Below are 6,338 nucleotides of genomic sequence, written 5' to 3' on the forward strand. Positions count from 1 at the left end.
ATAGTCACAGCTCTGAGATGGCTTTTTTTTTTCCTTTGTGCTTAGTTGGGTTTCACTTGCTCACAGGGGGCTACGTGCAGAGGCCTTGCACCTGGCTCTTCCAACAGGAGTTCCTAGTGTGGAATGGCTGCCGCCAGCACCTCAGCTCAGGTGGGCGTGTGCAGAAGTTGGATGAAGGACACTTCATCCAAGATGGCATCTGGGGGCTGTGTCCCACATTAAATCTTTACAATATTTAGTGGGAAAATGCCACCATGTGAGATCAAAGAACCTGGGATTTAGATATCAGATGACCAAAATAAGATCATTTTCAGGGACATGGGGAGTTGCTAATCCACGGGGTTAAAACCTCAGTAACACAGCTAAGTTCTAGGGATCTGCTGTACAACATGGTGCCTATAGTTAACAATGTGGTATTGTCCACTTGAAAAATCTGTTTAGAGGGTAGACCTCCTGTTAAGTGTTCTTACTACAATTAAAATTTAAAATTTTAAATTAAAAATTTAAATTCTTACTACAATTAAAAATTTTAATTCTAAACAGATTGAAAAATCTGTTTAGAGGGTAGACCTCCTGTTAAGTGTTCTTACTACAATTAAAATTTAAAATTTTAAATTAAAAATTTAAATTCTTACTACAATTAAAAATTTTAATTCTAAACAGATTGAAAAATCTGTTTAGAGGGTAGACCTCCTGTTAAGTGTTCACACTGTTGTGGCCTCTCCCGTTGCGGAGCACAGGCTCCAGACTCGCAGGCCCAGCGGCCATGGCTCACGGGCCCAGCTGCTCTGCGGCATGTGGGATCCTCCCGGACCGGGGCACGAACCCGCGTCCCCTGCATCGGCAGGCAGACTCTCAACCACCGCGCCACCAGGGAAGCCCGAGCACCCTACTTATTTAAAATAAAAATGATTTTCTAACACAATGGTTCTCAACTCCTCATTCCCAGGCCAGTGTTTCCGAGGGATAAAACGCTCCAGTCTGTCACAGTGGCTCACGTATCTGTGCGTGGGAGGGAAAGTGGGGGGTGGGGATGGTGGGCTCTGTCAGATGAGGCAAAGGACGAGGAGATGGGCAGGCAGGACCGGGCAGCAGGAGTAGTTTGAACAAGTTGGACAGCAGCCTCCTCTAACCCCTCCCTGAAGAACCATCACTTTAAACTTTAAAGCTTATGGTGAGAAAGGTCAGGGCACGGTGTGTAGTTTCTCTTGTAGTTGGGATTATCCTCCTGCACAGTAGTTCTCGGCCCTTTCTGCTCATTGGAACACCTGGGACCAATAAAACCAGAACCTTTGGAGGATGATGTGGTCCAAGCTGGGGACGTTTTTGAAAACTCCTCCAGGTGATTAAAACACAGGGCCAGGATGGCAAGCTGCTGCCCTTCCTGGGGGCTCTGTAATGTCGGTAACGGTCAGTCACGAGCATTTTATATTTCAGCGTGAATCTTTTTTTTTTTTTTTTTTTTTTAGGTTGTTTTTTTTTTTTTTTTTTTTTTTTTTTGCGGTATGCGGGCCTCTCGCCGTTTTGGCCTCTCCCTTTGCGGAGCACAGGCTCCGGATACGCAGGCTCAGCGGCCATGGCTCACGGGAACAGCCGCTCCGCGGCATGTGGGATCCTCCCAGACCGGGGCACGAACCCGTGTCCCCTGCATCGGTAGCCGGACTCTCAACCACCGCGCCACCAGGGAAGCCCAGCGTGAATCTTTAATTTAACCTTTGTCATCTAACAAGTTGAAAGCTGGTGGCAGTTTCCCTGCTCGTTTCTTTAGGTGCAAATCACTACACTGAATTCAAAACAGGAAAACCTCACAATATTAATCTTCCAAGTCAATATATTCTTAAAACGTATTAATGGCATAAAAGTCACCAAAAACTAAAAAGGAGGTTCTTGGTAAGAAGAGTAGATTCTCTGGTGTCTTTCATTTTGCTCTTGCCCCTGGAGGCCATTATTTGGCACCATACATAGCGCTGTCACAAGCCTGCCCCCCTCTCTCCCTCTCTCTCATTACACAACTCAATTTAGCCCCAACTGAGAGGCCACCAGAAAGTCCACAAAAGCAATTTATGTCCAAATTAATCTATTAACCCTAAAGAACACTTTTAAATCAATTTCTTTTGTTTGAACACTGAACTGGAGTCTGTGGTGCTGAAAGAATTTTCTGGAAAATAAGATGGGAAGTCAGAGGTGAGGCTCCAAGAATAAAGAACGATAAACTAAAAGGAGCCAATTTGGTAAATCAAATTTTTCTGAGAGACGGCTAAGAGGCTGGTTGCTGAGAAGCTGCAAATGTTGAACTTAAAAAAATTTTTTTTTTATTTTACCACTTTCTTCCACAAGCCAAACCAGGAAAATAACCAAATATGGTTTGTGCAGAAGAGTGACCTGGACAAAATATCTCTGGTCCTTCTACTACTCAGTTGTCTTATCTGTCTTATCTGCTCTTTATTCAGTTCGAAATGCAAAGTTTAAATGGGCTGTTTGCTCGTATTTGATTAGACTCTTCCCAGTAATGCCTTCTGTTTAATAGATATTCAGAACATAACCTTGTACAAAATAGATCAAGGTTTCAATTGACCTTAATTATATCTTATTCTCTGTCCTGTTTATTCATTCACTCAATAAAATGTACTGAACATCTACCATCTGACAGAAAAGACATGAAGGTGGCTTGGCCTAAGGTGGTGGCAGTAGCTCCACAGAGAAATAGAAGGACTGGTGAGATATTTAGGGGTAGAATTTGACAGCCCTTTATGATGGGCTGGATGTGGGACGAAGGGCAGGGAGCAGTCAAGAATAATTCTACTCCTAGGTTTATATCTGAGGCAACTAGGGGATGGTGGCAGGGATACCAGGGGTGGAAGTGGTGGGCAGGGAGGAGGGCAATTTTCTTGTTCAAGAATGTGTAGGGTGGGTTTGACTCCTAAAAAATAGGGAACAATTTTGTACGAACATGCACTTTCTGGGGAGACAGTCCTCAGTGTTTGACATTTATTTAAAATAAAGTTAATGACTCCATAAATGGTTAGGGATCACTGATCCATAGCATATAGAACTTGGAAATTCTTAAACATTACATTCAGGTCAAACAGATGGTTCTGCCAAGTTGTTCAAGCAAATGGTCTTTTTTTTTTTTTTTAATGTAAATCTCATATGCCACAATCACATTCTTGGTAATGACAGGGAATATTTTTAAAATTTTTTAAAAAATTTTTTGGCTGTGTTGGGTCTTCACTACTGCGCACAGGCTTTCTCTAGTTGCAGCAAGTGGGGGCTACTCTTCGTTGTGGTGCGGGGATTCTCATTGCGATAGCTTCTCTGTTGCGGAGCACGGGCTCTACAGTGCAGGCTCAGTAGCTGCAGTGCACGGGCTTAGCTGCTCCACGGCATGTGGGATCGTCCCGAACCAGGGATCGAACCCGTGTCCCCTGCATTGGCAGGTGGATTCTTAACCACTGCACCACCAGGGAAGTCCAAGCAAATGGTCTTTAATAAGACTATGTCTCAAGAGTATTCTATGCTTATGATCTGGTACAAGAACAAGGTAGCATCAGTGAGCGTTAATTTCATTCAACTTAGCCAAGAGAATTGATAAAAATTCTGCAGAACTCTAGAATTTATATCAAAAACTAATTTCCACAATAAGTTGAATGACTTTGTAAATCTGAAAAGATTCTAAGCAAAGCCAGTACAGAATGCTGGTTTATTGATAATTACATGTTTACTAGAATTGATTTGGCTTTTATTGTAAAACTCACCATTTTTCTCTTAACACAAGTCTTGAGGCAACTTTGCTCAGCCTCATCAATCTGGGTAAAGTCAACTGTTGGGTCAATTCCATGTAGAAACCAAATAAAGACCAAAAAGTTTTGGTGGAGTTATATTTCTGAATCCAAACAGTTTAGCAAAGATAAATCTGCATCAACTGCAGAAAAAGTTGTTGAAAAACACAGTCTACCTGATCATAAACAGTTGTTCCACTGCCTAAAATGTGAGATGTAAGAAGGATGTTATCACTTAACTATAGCCAAATGTTCTACCCCTCTCCTCTCAATTCGATTAAGGTGGTGGCAGCAGCTCTACAGAGAAAGAGGTGGACTAATGAGACATTTAGGAGGTAGAATTTGACATGTCTCTGCCCCACTCCAGATGAAAACAGGAATGTTATTACTTTTAAAATTCAGAAAAGAAAGGATAAACTTGTGGCTCTGGCCCATATCATGTATGCCTACTTAAGTTTCATCCTTCTAAGCAAAAGGAAAGACCAGTATCTGTTAAGGAGGAAGGTAGTGTGAGGAGGAAATATGGAACATCCTATGGGGATATATTTTGCCTAATAGTATTCTAAATGGTTCATACACAGTCTTATTTAATTGACAGGTATTGTCATATACATGGTATGAGAAGAGATTTTTCACCAGAACATGAGTAACAACACTGTAGTAACAGGATGCTTTTGTCAAGGAGTCATTTGTTGTAGTAAGAAATGAACTGAGCTCAGTCTTTGGTTTCTACCTGTGGTCCTGTGGAATGACAGATTAAGGAAGAGTCTGTACCAAACGTCACTTAAATGGAGTTGAGAACCACCTGGAAATACTCTGCTCGAGGCAGAAGAGCTACTGCAGCAGACTCTGAATGTGGAACCAGGAAATCAAGGAAGTGACTGAAAGAGCACTGAATTACAGTCACAGCAAGATGGGCCTAGGTTTGGAATTCATGTGTGGAATAGTCTCAAAAGAGAATTTAAGAAACTGGAAGATGGTTTAGAAGGGTTTGATCCGTTGCTATGAAGGAGAGAAAGAAAACAAGTCTTTGAAATGTGGCTGCCAGGTACTTAAGAAAAGGCTCCAGTGTGAATGAATCTCCAATTTCATGGAATAAAAGTATTTACAATACAGCAAAGGTTTACAAAGGCCGAAGTACTTGAAGAATAAAGAGGTCATGCCAAAAATGAAGACATATATTTTGGTCAAGAAGAATGTCAAATATTTGTTTTCACAACTACACAAGAGATTTTGTATTTTACTCAACTAAACTCTTTGGGTCACATATTTAAGTGACATTTTCGTTCCTGCAGAATTATCACAACAAAAACTATAAAAAAAACCACCTAGACATTTTTGACAAAACAAATTCCAACTTCATAAATACTTAAACAAATCAAACAAAATGCTGTTACAAACTCCAAAGATTAGGCTAATCGTAATTCTTTGAGCCCAATAACTTCCCATTAGCTCCATAACATAAGTTTAGAAGGCAGAAATAGAGTAATATTTTGGTTTCCTCATCAAATTATTTATCTAAATTGCACCAAGAAGCAATAATCAAGTAAACATTGTTTCCTATATAACCATTTTTCCATAAACTAAAAACCATTTAAAAAATTTAGCAGAAATAAACAAACTTTACACCAAACAGAAAGATAAAAGCATTTCCTGAAATCTATGCTTATAATCAAGAAAATTTAGCTATGAATAAATTCTCTACTCAGTTTTCGGGTATGTCAAACACTCAATTTCATGTGAAAAGTGGCACACAATGATACGTCTAAAGTTACAGAAGTCCTTGCCTGAGAAGTTAAAACAATTTCTGTCTACGTGGTTAAGAATGGCAGAGTTTGGGGCTTCCGGGAAGATGGCGGAAGAGTAAGACGCAGAGATCACCTTCCTCCCCACAGATACACCAGAAATACATCTACACGTGGAACAACTCCTACAGAACACCTACTGAACGCTGGCAGAAGACCTCAGACCTCCCAAAAGCAAGAAACTCCCCACGTACCTGGGTAGGGCAAAAGAAAAATGAATAAACAGAGACAAAAGGATAGGGACGGGACCCGCACCAGTGGGAGGGAGCTGTGAAGGAGGAAAGGTTTCCACACAGTAGGAAGCCCCTTCTTGGGCAGAGACTGCGGGTGGCGGAGGGGGAAAGCTTCGGAGCCACGGAAGAAAGCACAGCAACAAGGTGTGGAGGGCAAAGCGGAGAGATTCCCACACAGAGGATCAGGGCCAACCGGCACTCACCTGCCCGAGAGGTTTGTCTGCTCAACCGCTGGGGCGGGCGGGGCTGGGAGTTGAGGCTTGGAGTGGAGAGCAAGATTTATGATTTTTCCCCCTTTTCCTCTTTTTGTGAGTGTGTATGTGTATGCTTCTGTGTGAGATTTTGTCTGTATAGCTTTTCTTCCACCATTTGTCGTAGGGTTCTATCTGTCCGTTTTTTTTTCTCTTAATAATTATTTTTTATTTTAATAACTTTATTATATATCCAAAACACACCTCCAGACGTGGACCTGTCCACGAAAAAGACAAGACCCAGCCTTATCCACCAGAACACAGGCACTA

This window comes from Neophocaena asiaeorientalis, unplaced genomic scaffold (assembly GCF_003031525.2).
Source record: "Neophocaena asiaeorientalis asiaeorientalis breed wild unplaced genomic scaffold, Neophocaena_asiaeorientalis_V1.1 scaffold182, whole genome shotgun sequence".
Lineage (NCBI taxonomy): Eukaryota > Metazoa > Chordata > Mammalia > Artiodactyla > Phocoenidae > Neophocaena > Neophocaena asiaeorientalis.